This window comes from Lygodium microphyllum, chromosome 3 (genome assembly GCF_053477565.2).
Source record: "Lygodium microphyllum isolate KBCC chromosome 3, Lygodium_microphyllum_v1.1.10, whole genome shotgun sequence".
Classification (NCBI taxonomy): Eukaryota; Viridiplantae; Streptophyta; class Polypodiopsida; order Schizaeales; family Lygodiaceae; genus Lygodium; species Lygodium microphyllum.
The window spans coordinates 138,215,241-138,230,229 of NC_141137.1; positions in this window are offsets into that span (position 1 = coordinate 138,215,241).

Here is a 14,989-nt window from a genome sequence, read left to right on the forward strand (position 1 = left end):
TAGAAGATACTCTTTGCAAAGGAGTGGTACAATAGCTTTGGAAGGGCAGGGTCTTAATAATCCCAGCTTGGCACACAGAGCATTAGGGGGAGGAAGCTCTAGTTCTTCTCCCCCTCCAATCAGTCCCTCCACTTTGAGTGGAGCTATAGTCTTAGTTGTTCAAACCCCTGTAGTGAATCCAGTTGTTACCATGGCGGCACAACCTATTGCTATACTTATTGGAATAGTAGGTTTGCCAACTTTAGGTTTTCCCCTGCCCATATTTAATGGGTTAGCAGAAGAAGATTTGGAACTACACATTAACGAATTCCAGAAGTTGATTTTCAACTGTTGTATCCAGGATGACGAACATTTAATGATGTTCTTTAACATGGCACTCAAAGGAAGAGCTGGCATATGGTATCACGACCTAGAGGACACAACCATAACTACTATTGATTTATTTTTTGAAGCCTTTTGAAGGGAGTTTGCCCCTGAAAGGGGTGGCCAGTATTGGCTACATGTACTAAATGTGACACATCAAGAGCCACATGAGGACATCCAAGCATATGCCAAGAAGTTAAAAGAGGTATTTTGCAAATTGCAAGCCTCTATCCCTATCCTAGTAGCTACCCAATTGCAATATTTCTTGCATGGTCTAGATTGTAACATTTAGGTGTAGTTGAGTAGTGTCACTTTGCCAGATATAGACATACTGCTATTAGCTGAGCACAAGAAGTAGCATCCTAACTACAAGCAGCCTATGCCTCTTGAACCAATCTTAATATGGGTCTAGTTTCGGGAAATAATTTGGCATTGACCAATGGAAATGGAAGTCAAGGGATAGCTATGATTAACCCAAATGTGAGAGGAAGCATGGTCCAAAATGTGCCTTTATTGTGAGCTCCTCCCAGTGTGACTATGCCGATGACTAGTTAGATGGCTCCACCAAATATTGGAGGCCAAGCATCAAACCCTCACGTTTTTTCTATGAGTCAGCAACCAATTCCCAATTAAATTCTTAGGCCAATGGAATGACCAATAGACGATCATAGCTATGAGTCAAGTGCATCGAATGTCCTTAGTGAAAATAATGATATGATGAAGCACTGTACTGATATGATTTTCGAACAATATTGGCAAATAGCTATTGATGTCAATTTTCTTAAAAAACAACAGAATCTGATAGGAAGTAGACACCATGAAGAGGGTGCACCCTCAAGATTTAGTTGTAAATGGTGTGGCGGCTAAGACTACCCTAAAAATTGTCTAAATGTTAAATGTGATATTTGTGGGAAGTCTAGCCATTTGGCTGCCACCTGTTGGAGTAAGATTAGATCTCTCCAACAAGGTAGTAGAAAGCCAAGTCCTATTAACCATCGTGTGCAAGGAAACATTCTTCAGCAAGATGGTGGGCTGAAACAAATGCTTCAAAGAGGTAAGGCTATTGAAGAGGAGCTACCTAGTGGCAATGGAGTTAGCTTCATTAAGGCTATATGGATTAATGGCACTAAAGCTTCTAACCTGTGGGCCATTACAAGAGGTCAAAAGGGTAGAGAAGGTGACAAAGATAATGTGAAACATGTCAACAAAGGGGACCTTTTAAACCTGTAGAGAGTAAAATTGACGCCAAGAAGGATAAAGAGTTACCAAGGAGAAAGGCAAAAGTTAAGAAGGAAGCACCAAAGCCAGCTCAATGACCAAAAGAGAGAATGGTCTGGCAAGAGAAGAGAACTCTAGCAAATTATCACGAATTCAATCTGGCAAGCTCTCTTTGTGAAGTTAAACCATATGTAAATCTACATTCTATGTTGATGGAATATTAGTGGATCATGCTATCGTAGATACATGATCATCTGTTAACATCATGAGTTCAGAAATCTTGGTATGCCAAATGATCCGCGACCAATTAAATTAGGGTCCATGCTCAGTGTGGAAGAAAGGAAGGACTATGTGTCCCTTATCCAAGAGTTCCATGTCATCTTTGCCTTGAGTTATGACGAGTTGAGAGGAATTCCTCCCAACCTAGCTATGCATACCATTCCTCTAAAGGAAGGTAGTCGTCTTGTGCGGGAGAAAGTAAGGTGTATGCCTTTCAAATTAAGGGATGTGTTGTTCAAGGAGTTACAAAAATTGCAAAAAGTTGGTTTGATCTTCCATGTGCCGCACATTGAATGGCGTTCACCTGTTGTTATCAAGAAGAAGAAAAATAATCAAATTGGGCTTTTTGTAGACTTTAAAGAGCTGAATAAGCAGACAGTTAAGAACTATGATCCGTTGCTCTTTATTGATGAGATTTTGGACCAGTTAGCGGGTAGGAAAACATATTTGTTTATGGACTAATTTGCGGGATACATCCATATGGCAATTGCAGAAGAGGATAAGCTGAAAACAACCTTCATCACTGTCGTCAATAACTTTGTGTACCATGTGATGGCCTTTGGTTTGTTTAATGCACTTGGTTCATGGAATCTATAGCAGAAAAGACCTTTGGTGACATCTCCCCAAAGGAGTTGAAAGTATTTATCGATGGCCTAGGGGCAGCTACCATAAGAGAAAGGTAATTGATTATTTTAAGTGTTTTGAGTGCTACAGACAATTTTGCATAGCTCTTAACCCACAGAAGTGCATCTTTGGGGTGCCTTATGGGCTATTGCCAGGGCATGTGGTCGGTTCAATAGGGATTGTGATTGACCCTAACAAGATCAAGATCATAGTTGCTATGAGTCCACCACTCACTCCGAAGGAAGTACATAGCTTTCTATTATCTGTAGGGTACTATCGGAGGTTCATAAATGCCGTGGCAAAAAGAACGTTGCCACTAACGAATCTATTATCCTTTAGTTGTTTATTTGAATGGAGTGACCGTTCTAAGGTAGCTTTTGATGATGTGAAACAGGAGCTTGTAAAAGCACTAATTTTAAAAGCACCTAAAAGGGGTGAAGTATTCTACATATTTTCAGCAGTGACCATGCATAATATTAGTTGTTGTTTATCCCAAATCTGCAAGAAAAAGTGGTATCACCTGATAGCCTTTGCTAATCAAAAGTTCCGCATATCAGAAATCAACTACACCTCTATGGAGAAATTATGCCTTGCAATGGTGTTTGTGACTAAAAAACTCAAGCACTACATTCTCTATGAGAAGGTAGTTTTCTATACGAAGGCGGAGGGGCTTAGATTACTAATGAACAAGCTACATCCACGTGATCGTTTAGCAAAGTGGTTAATCACTTTGTAGGAATTCAATTATGAGATTCAAAGTAAGCCACCAAAGCTGCAAGATTGTAGAATGCTGTGTGGATTTCAGGGAGCCGAAAGAGGTTTTGGCTGAAGGAAGTGATATTGAGAAAATGTTTAAAATTGATACGGCTTTGATCCCATCTTGGTATGCTGCTATAATGAATTACCTATCAATAGGAGAGACTGGAGCTGGTTCATCAAAATTAGAAAAGAGGAAAATTAGATATCACGCTTTGAAATTTTCTTTGATCGCAGGAACACTGTATCGGGCAGGGGATTGATGATATCTATCGCCGATGTGTGATGCTTGATGAGGTTCTATTTATTTTGGAAGAGTGCCATGCCACCGCTTGTGGAGGGCATTTTGTTGGATGGTTGAGTACCCAAAAAGCTTTAAGAGCCGGATATTGGTGGCAAGATGCATTTGAGTATATCAAGAGATGCTTTTCTGGATTTTTCTTCTTGTTCATTTGAGGGTTAACATTACCCCCCTTCTAGACAAGTTCCAGTCCCATGGCAGTGATGGGGAGTGGTTGGAAGGGGTGTTGGGCATAGCCAAATGGCTATTTATTGAGTTTGTATACAAGCCCTGGTTGAGGGTGTGTTGGATGGATTTATACTTTGAAATTGAATATCATGTTGGAATGGATCCCTACATGGAAAGAGGCAGATGTGTAGATCTATCTTTGAAAATGAAGATTAATTTGGACGGATCCGTCGTTTGGCCCTTCGTGGTTGCCTTCTCCTGTGCTATTCGAAATGAGCTTCTTCATTTACTTTTTGACTACAAGACTGCCTTGATTTTCCTCTGCCTAAGTTTGCCTTCATGGGAACATTGTCGCATAAAATGGCCCCTCTTGTAGGTGGTTGCTAGTCTCAAGACATTGCAGTTTTGAGGTGGTGAGGGTTCGATGAAAAAGGGTGGACGTGTGAAGTGATGATGATGAGGCTGTAGAGGAAGTGACCTTGGGAAGAAACAAATATCACTTGGTTAAGGTGGTGGGGATCAAGGGCATATTGCATGGATGATGGGGCTACTGAAGTTGGTGGCTAAGGCTTTTGTTTGTACCTAGAAAGAAAAGAAGTTGCACTACCTGGGGGCATCTCTACCTTACCATGGAGTGTAGAGTGCACATGCTTGTGGAACTGGGAGATGGGTTAGCCCTCAGTGGTGTCCCACACTTGAGGACCCAGTTTGTGCATAAGGGAGGTGTGGTGGAGGGGGCTTAGGGTGACAGGTCAAACCATAGGCAAGAATTATCTTCCTAGGTATGTCCTGCCCTTGATGTGCCCTAATCATGTGTAGTGGGGGATCAAAAAGGGCTAGGCGGCTAGACACTGGTCGACCAAGGCCACCGTATGCACCTAACTTGAGAACCCCTAGGTGTAGTGACTGTGACCCTTGTGCATCTTGATGTGTCTACGTGTGATATCTCTTTTTGTTTCCATGTTTTGTGATTGCATTTTTTGCTTTGTACCTCATTGTCTTTCTTTTTCTTCTTTTTCTTTTCTTTCTCTTTTTCTTTTCTTTTTTCTTCTTTTCTTTCCCTTTATCTTTTTATTTTTCTTCTTTTCTTTTTCTTTTTGTTTTTTTTTGGTCCAAGTTACATGGTCATGACAGAAGTTAGTCTTCATCATCGTAGTGGGGTGGAGAAGGGGGCCTAATAGATTTGTTAAGGAATTGGTGGCTTCCCTTGGGTTAAGGTGGACCTGAAGGGTGGTGGTGGAGAGAAATGGATGATTGCAACAGGTGAAGCAGCTATCATTCATATTCTCTAGAAGAGCTAAGCAAAATGAAGGTAATAGAGAAGCCCACATTTTTAGTCGAGCCATTGTGCAACTGTTTATAGCATTAGGATCAAAATGGAGTACTGGGAGGCCGCGCTCTTGCAGGGTGGGGTCTTGCCTAAGGAGTATCCTAAGCAGTCTAAGGTAATTACAAGTAGTAATAAAGGTGGGATCAGGGCATGAAGAGAATTCATTGGTGAAGTGAATAAGGATATCATACAAGTTCTCTGATGTGAAGACGAGGGCATCTTCATATGTAGAACAATGAGGATAATAAATTATAGGAAAATCGTAGTGGCCGTGGACACTGGATTCAAAATCCACTCCCACTGTTCGAGGGTAGTGCATAAAGGTTGGGTCATTCCGCTCGAGGGGTTGAGTAATGCAAAAGGCCATCCAAGTGCCCATATTGGCATCCCAGACCCTTCTTCTCCATTTAGGTTGACCTTCATAGCCATGCACGGACCTTGGCACTTCAAAAACCTTATTCTTCCAAAATTTGGCATCTTCAGTGGCCCATAATGTTGGGTTCCACTCTCTCTCCTCCAGCCATTTCTGTCAGAGCCTGCTTCTAATGTTAATCACCTCCTCCACCATCTTGATGGGAAAAACCCTATGCAAGGTGGTGGGAAATTGGAAGTTAAAGTTGAAGGGGCTCCTAGACATTTCTTGCCTCTTCTAGATTAAAAGGTCTAGCATGGAAGATTGCTGGGGAATCATCCTCGCACGGTGGGATAGGTGCCAAGGGTGCCCTCACTCCCTTGGCTTTCCATTTTCTCCTTGTCTCCTCCACCATTTGTTTTTTTTCTTTCCCTCTCAATGCCACCTTTCTTTCTACAGAGGTGTTTGTGCGTTGCTGCTCTTCAGGCCATAGGAGAAGGAGGTAGTGGGACAAGCTCTTCTTCATGTGGTCCCATTCCAAAGTTTTCATCCACCTCCGTCTCTTGGCTTGGCTCCTGCTAGTCTTCTTCGATGAACTCGAGTGCATCCACTTCCTACAAGGTTAGGCTTGCCAATAGGAGGTAGTGACATTGCTCTTCTAGGCTTGGGCCAACTCCCCTAGGTTGTGGGGGCATCTACAATCCTGCTTTCAGTGCTCTATAAGCCATTCCTAGTTTCCTTTTCATGGTCTCTATGGACTCTCCCTCCTATGCCTAGGTGACATCCACAATAGAGTATCTAGGAAGGCGCATTGCTGCATTGGATACAATATCACTCTGCTTTCTAGCTGTATTCCCAAGTCTTTTAGCAGTTTCATTAACCAAAATTCTCCGCAAGCTGCTAAGGCAGCTCCTCTGTACTCAGCTTCTGTACTAGACAATGCAACAGTAGGTTGTTTATTACTCTAACACAACTGATCATACTGCTGCCCACCAATCCAAATGCATAACCACTGGTTGACCTCCTGTCATAGGCACAATCAACCCAATCAGCATCAGTAAACCCTGTTAAGTCAATGGATTTTCCATATGCATAAAACAACCCATAATCTATAGTACCCTTTACATATCTCATGATCCTCCTGATTGCATCTAAATGTGTTTTGTGAGGCTTTTGCATGAACTGACTAATCCGCCCCACTGCATAACATAAGTCAGTATATCAAGCTACCCACCATTTGTCAATACATGGTCACATTCTTTATGTCATTTCCAACATCAATCTTGACATTCTGATCAAGAGGTGTCTCCATAGGCTTGCATTCAGCCATACCATACTTCCATAACATGTCATGAGCATATTGCTTCTGTAAGTAGTATCCATATAACTTGAGACATAGAGACTTCCTCAATCCCAAGAAAATACTTTAGTTCACTAAGGTCTTTGATTCTGAATTTAGCATGTAAACATGATTTAATTTCAACAATGCCCTCTTCATCATCTCCAATGATGATAAGATCATCTACATAAACCACTAGAAACACATATCCATGATCTGTCTTCTTTGTGAATAGACTGTGATCTGCATCACCCAATCTAAATCCATGTTGCTATAAATAATTGCTAATCTAAGCATTCTATGCTCTATGTGCCTATTTCAGCCCAGATAAAGTCTTTTTTAGCTTACATACATGTGTAGGAAAGTCCAGGTGAACATAGCCTTCAGGCTGCTCCATATATACTTCCTCAACCAAATCACTATTTAAGAAAGCATTCTTAACATCCATTTTCCATTATTTCTAGCCTTTGCATGCTGCCAAGGTAATGACAATTCTGATTATTGCCATTTTAGCCACCGAATTGAAACTCTCCTCATAGTCAAGGCCATATTGTTGTGCATACCCTTTTGCAACCAGCTTGGCCTTATAGCGTTCTAACAAACCATCTGACTTGCACTTAACCTTGTATACCCATTTTCAACCAATGGGGACATTGCCTTTAGGAAACTCAATTAATTCCCACGACTCATTTTTAGCCAGGGTTGCATACTCCTCATCCATGGCAGCATACCAATTATCATCTGTAGCTGCATCATAAAATTTTTTAGGTTCTTTGTAACCTGTCACACTAGCCATAGATGCATAATGGCGGGCTGAATAACCAGTGTGTGTAAACCTATCAATTGGTTTTTTGACTCTCTCAGATCTTAGTAATTGTGGCTCACTCTGAGCTTGCCTCTCATGAGGCAATACATAACGACTCTGCCTTGCTCCAGGCGTCATAATAGACGGAATGCCCAACTCACTATCCAAACTATCATTGCTAGATGACTCAAAACTTGCTATAAGTGGATCTGTCACATCCTTAAGAGTATTTTCTTTTCCCTTATCCAATCTCCCCCTCACCGACATATCCGTGTCAGTGGATGTAGGAGTATGACTCCACAAGCATCCTGACCAAGGACTTACTGTAGGTGAACCATCACTTGTAGGACCACTCATAGATGTACTCATTGTAGGTGTATTTTCAGCATTACTAGTGTTGGCTGATCCATCAGTAGCCACTGCAACAGCATTACCATACCATGATGCCAACTCATAAAAAACAACATCTCTGATAATCAATTTCTCATGTGTAGATGGTACATAACACTTGTAAGCTTTCTGCTCTTGTGCATAACCAAGGAACACACTCTTGACATGTTTAGGATCCAATTTCTTCCTCTTTTCATCAGGAACATACACATATGAAATGCTGCCAAATAATTTCAAGTGTGAAATGTTAAGCTTATGACCATACAACCTCTCATACGGAGTTACATCATGAATCCCTATTGTAGGGGTTCTATTTAGCACATAGACAGCAATCACTACTATTTGAGCCCAATTACCATTTGGCAAACTCTTCTCATTCAGCATAGTTCTTGCTAATTCCATTAGTACTCTATTTTTCCTTTCTGTTACACCTTTTTGCTGTGGTGTATAGCTGCAAGTTAACTATCTTCTCATCCAATGTTTACCAAGGTACCTACCAAAGTAATTAGAGATATATTCTCCACCTCCATCTAATCTAAGACATGAAATTTTACAGCTCAACTCATTTTCAATATGCTTCTTGAAGTCCTTGAATGCATCAAACACATCATCCTTATGTTTCAGTATGTAAAGCCAAGTATACCTACTAAAATCATTAATGAAGGATACATAGTAACAAGCACCACCAAACGAAGCATTATGAGATAGACCCCATACATTTGAATGTACCAACTACAAGGGTCATGAGCTATTTCGTACATGTCTCATAAATGGAAACCGTTCTTGCTTTCCAAACAGACATGCATCACATACATGTCCAAAGTCATGATACTTGAACTTAGGCAGTCCAAGCACAATCTCCTTCTGTTGCATAGATTTCAGCTTTTGTACATTCACATGGCCAATCCGCTTATGCCATATCTCAACATCCTGTATAGCACCATCATCATGTGCAAGCATGGCTACTTTCAATTCTGGAATTGACGCATCAAGAGTAAACATTTTGCCATCTCTTCGACCTCTAGCAGTTATTTTGTAGCCATTACCATGTTCTTCAACAAAGCATCCATCTCTATTAAATCCCACATGTAGATTCTATTCTGCCATCTGTCCAACTGACAAAAAATTCATGGTTATTGTAGGTACATGTAGTACATCACACAAGCTCTTTTTCTTGCCATCAGGCACATCAACAACGGAACAATTCTTGTGTACTAAATGTCACGTTGGGTGTCTTCCCCAATACAGACATAACCATCTGAACCTACAACCATCTCATCAAACCATTCTCCATGGGGTGAAATATGATTTGAAGCCCCTGAATCAATGTACCATCTCTCATCTCTATTCTGCCTTGATGCATTCTTAGACACATGCTACATGGCAAACAATCTATCAATGTGCTTATCATGAGCACTACTATAAGATACATAGTGCCCATGCTATTTGCCCTTTATCTTCATATCTTCCTACTTCTTGTAACAATTCTTTGCAAAGTGTCCATATCTGTCACAGTAATGACAGTTCTTATCTCTGTTTGACTGATCATTTGATTGCCATGAACTAGATCCACCACCTCTACCATGGGGTGATATCCCCCTGCCTCTAAAGCTGCTAGATCCAAGCTAGCCTTGTGTATTTGTGCCATACCAGGCACTCTGCTAATGCTATCCATAAGCATTTCGAGTGTCTCCTTGACCTCGAAAATAACCACAGCCTCTGTTGCTTTTGCCACGTTGGCTAGAGTAAAGAATAGTGTCTCTGCTTTGAGACATACTAGAACTTATATTCAGCCTAAGATTAACTTCCTCATGCAGCAACAAAGTAATCAACTCATCTCAATCAGGGGATTTAGCTCTCATAGAAATAGACGTATCAAATGCTTTATACTCTTTGCCAAGTCCGTTCAATGTCAATGCAATCATATCATTCTCAGACACTGAAGATCCAATGGTGGCAAGCTGATCCGCTATGTTCTTGATCTGTGTACTGTAGGCCTAAATGCTTCTGCCATTCCTAGACATGTTATTGAACTGTTGCTTTAGTTAAATCTTTCTTATATGTGTTACATTTCCATAATTCTTCATGAGTATGTCCCATGCATCCTTTACGGAACTGCATCCAATAATCTGTATAACCATAGCATTTGATATACGTAAGGAAAACCAATGTAACACCTTGCATGCTCTCTCAGTCCATAGCTTATGAGTCCTTGTCTGATCATTTGTCGGATGCCTTTCATGTATTTTAGGTTCAGCCTCATCACCTATACATAAGTCCCAAATAACCTCTCCCAACCAAAAAAATCTTCATACTGAACTTCCATAAAGCAAAATTTTGTTGTCCTGCTTTTCTCCCACAATTTGAGTGATATTGTCAGTGCCTTGAGCATTTTCCATAGTTGCAGCTTAGGTATTTAGTGATGTATACAACTTGTAAGTATCTGACTCCTTTTCCTATAGTTCAGGACCAGTTTCTTGCAATTTAGGACAATTTTCCTGACAACCTTCTTGTTGTAAACTATATTCCAACAATGAAAAAACACAGTCAACTAAGCATAAACCAAGCTCAAATCAGTTCAAAACATTCTATGGTAGTGGCAAAACATCCTAGCAACAAACTATGTTCATACAAGTATTAATGTTTGTACTGTATGCAAGTAATGATACCAAATACAGCCAGCCCATTGCTATAATCAGCAATATTTTTTCTATTAAAACAAGATTATTTAGACCTCAAAACAGCCCCAAAATGTCTCATTCCGTTGCCACTCTATGCAAAAGTTGATACATGTCCAACCAGTCAGAATATATTGTATGTATGTCAAGTGAAGATGATAGGTATCCTTCTTGTAGACAATAACCAGTCAATACCCTGGTATAACCAACAACAAATCAGTCCAAACTTTGGATTTTCAGCACTCACAATATTCCAAAAAGCATCTACCACTCAAGTGACATGATCCAAGCATTTATCATTAGCAAATAAGCATCACAGATACTTCAACCGTGTAGGTATATTGTTTCCAAATTCAGGACAACAACCACTTCATTGTTTCCAACCTGCAAATAAGATCCAAAACTGAGCATTTGACACTCCAATATCATGCTCAAATGCATGATAATAAGGGCATATAAATTGTTAGGATGAAAGCCACCAGTGCCCTGGAATCACCTGTTGTTTAATGTAGTAAACAACCAGTCTGCATAGGTCTATGCTGAATTATCTCAAAATTTGTGAGGAATTTGAAAAAACTTTATTTTGCAAAGTTGTAGACCACGTCGAAGCGGTCAAGAGTCTTTGGACGTTTCTCCAAAAACCATTTTTGTAGCAAGATATAGCTTCTACAAAAAAAACGGACTGCAAGCATAGTCTCCTTTGATGACATTTTCTTTAGATCTGATGTCTTGATGTTAAATGGCCACTACCAAACCTTCAGGCTTCAGGCGTTCAAGCTTTGATACCATGTTGAAAGAGAGGGAGAGAGACAAAGTGGAGCAGAAGATGAGCCTCAGCTCATTGTTTTTCTTCTTCCCTTATTCTTCCATCATACTAACTAAAAGAGACTTACACACATAGGTATGACTAACCAAGACTAACTGTGGTTAAGTCTTTGACTACAGCGACTTATTGAATGTCACACATGTGTACAACTGTATCAAGCTAATGTTGGTCACACACATAAAGATAGACTGATTGAAGAGTAATGGGAGCTTAATATTCTAACACTCAAACCTTCCTAGACATACCTAACCTAATCATGGAGCTTTATGCCTTGATTTTTGGTCCCCAACACAACAAAGAAAAATCCCCAAAATATGCATAATACATTTTTCTTAAGGCATTGTTCCTAAAACTGCAAGAAAGCTGTCCTAAAACTACAAGAAAATTGTCATGAAACTATAGGAAAACTATTCTTGAAATTGCATGAAAACTGTTCATGAAACTATATGAAAACTTTCCTAGAACTACAAGGAGTTTGATCATGAACTACGGGGAGTCACGGTTTACAGGTTGTATACCGCATTAAATACATAGAGTTGCAGAGATGTCAAATGTTGAAAGATAGGTCGTAATTTCACATGCATGCTCCATGTCGAGTACTATCTAGGACATTAGGAATGACATAGTGGATACCTCCATAAGAACTAATATTTGTTGGTTAGCCATTAAAACCAAGAAGGGGACTGGCTCCCAATTCATCAACCCAAAACCTTTGGAAGTGGCCACGGTGATGTTGAGAAGAGAGAGAAGGGTTAGATATTCATAGGTAGTAATGCCTTCACTCTCTTAGCTCGTGCTCCATGCATAGGTATGATCCAAAAGCTCTCTATTAGTTGTGTGGTTTGCTATATATTAGAATAGGTCTCATTTACTAACTTATTTATTATGGCTTCTCATCTCCATCTACAATCAACATTGTTCTATAAGCTACATGCCACCTTTTTAGGGACATTTAGCCACCTCCATCAAACCTATAGGCCAATTACCACAGCTCTTAACCAAAAACTTGCCCCTCAGACATGTAGTGCTTTTGGCATCCCAACATTTTGCTTCTTAGTCTTGTTTCCTTTGGGCCTCGACCTCATAGGCTAGTACACTATCTCTCAAGCCCCTTGCCCATCAGCCTTAGACTCAGCCCATCACTCAGAATAGAGAATTTGATGCTCATTGATATCCACAAAACATCTTACATTCATGAACCAAAATCCAAGCATTTACAGGTACCAAATAGGTGTCAAGATGCTCCAAAACTTCAAGTGTAAGCTCTCATATATCTAATGAAAGATTTCAGTCTACAATTTCAAATTTGTAAAGCATTCCAAATTTGAATTCTCAGCCCCTTTTAATCATGCCAAATGCACAAATTCCAAGGCATATACATTCCCAAACATATCATGTACTTGTATGTGCCCAATACAAGCATTTCAAGGCTGAATATTCCCACAATTTTAGGCAAGTACAGGCACAATTTCAACCTATTTACAATGCTCTCTAGGTTTAAAGGGGGACTACTCCTTCTGTGATTAGTGCTGCCAATAATGCTTGCTTTGATTCGCTTCCTCGAGGGGGGGGGGGGGGGGCACTCATGAATATATGTATATATAACATGAGTTCAAAATAAGGGTTTTTTAAAACACCATTTTTATACATTTTTAACATATAGAAGCGTGTCATATAAAGGGGTTACTTATAGACTGAATAGAAAAGGGTAGTATTTTATTCAAGAAAATTTCACAGATTAGGATATTTATAAATAGGCCATGAACGCATGTTATATAGAGAATATATATATATATATATATATATATATATATAGTGAACCCCCCGAGTTAGCTTCTAACTGAGCTACATGACCTTCACCATATCAATCCTTTAAGCTATCCATTTACCCATTGTGAAACAAGTACAAATCTGCCCAGGTTTATGGGTTTTTTGGCATTCTTCCATTGAATGCTCATGCAATAGAGCTCATTCAAGTGACAAAGAATCCTCTTGAAAAGGCTCAACAAGCTGTAGTCACCTTAGGCACAAAATACATACTCATGAATAAATCTATGGCTGGCATTGTTGGAGGACATTTTAGGACATGTGATATTCCAACTTTATTTTTCAATCTTCTTGACTTCTCGCAAATAGATTTGGAGAATTTTAGACCATCAAAATAGAGGACGTCTCGAATAAAATAGTCCAAAGTTCGTAACCCGACACTTTCCAGGGTTGATAAGGTCTGTAGCCATCCATCATGAAAATCACCACACGAATGCAAGTCATGGGGTGTAAGTTACAATTGACTGAACCCATTTAAAACTTAGCAAGCAAGGGAAGTTTAAAAGCTTTAAGCTTTTAAGCTTAAAAACTTTGAGAAAAAAGAAGAAGATGACGACGAACATGCTGCCCACCCCCTCCCCCTTTTTCTAACAAAAAAATGGTGCATAATTTCTCCTAAATTTGGAGATCTTGAAAGCATAAGCAAAAGTGTGAATTCTCCTCCTCAATCATAGCAGAAGACTCCAGCAATCTCCCGCTCTTCTCAATTTGACAAGAGGCTTAGATTGAAGCACGATCATCCGAGAGCCACACAAATCAGTCATGGCATCTCTCGCAATCTCTCTAGACCTCAAATATCAGATTGCCAACATCAGATTTCATCTTGAAGGCTTTTAGATTGCTAGATTGCCAGGATACCCTCCACAAAGAGCTCCTCTTCTTGGCCACAACCCTTCTTTTTCAATTTAACTATAAATACGGGGCATGAGGAGCCGTTGGAGGGCAGCCTGAGCAAGAGAGGGGAGGCTCTTCTCAAGAGTATAGAGCAAGAGGGAGTGGGGCATGAGAAGCACAAGGATGGAAATTCTCATCATGAAGACAAGGAGGATACTCTGTAGGCTCTTGAAATCAAATCTCCTATCCCTTCTACCCCCACTTCCCTGTGGAATCAAGACTCTACTTGATTTTTTCCCATCAATTGAATTGCAACAACCCCAAGCTCTCTTGCCAAAAATCCCCTATAAAATCTCGCACTTAAAGACTATGGCCCTAAAAAGAAGAAAGTTATGAAGGTCGTGGAAGTAGGAGTTGCCAATAATGTTGCGGACACAACCACTACAAATGGAATGACGAATACTAGGATTACAAACAAAGCTACAAATACCATCAACCAAGCACTTGTCGAAGATCCCCAGGTACTATATTTTGATAATAAAGGTAGTTAGTAGGTCATTATTCCATGAGTTGGCAACAAAAAACCGCATTCTTAAAATAGAATTTTATTTATTTCCTACATAAAATCATTAAGAAATTCTTAATCGCAAATTCCAAGGGATAATTTGGGTTTGTATGAGATGTACCAAGGAGAAGTACAAGGAAGGTGCTGTGTTGCTAAAGAGACTTAATATTTTTGATTTGTATTGATCTAACAAAGCTTCTTATGGATAAACATGGATGCTAATTCTCGGTATATAAAAGATCTCGAGATGAAGTTGTCAAAAGAATACTTTTTTTTAATCATGGTGTTGTGCCGTTATGCGCACACCATGTAAAAAAATCTAGAGTGTGGCTTC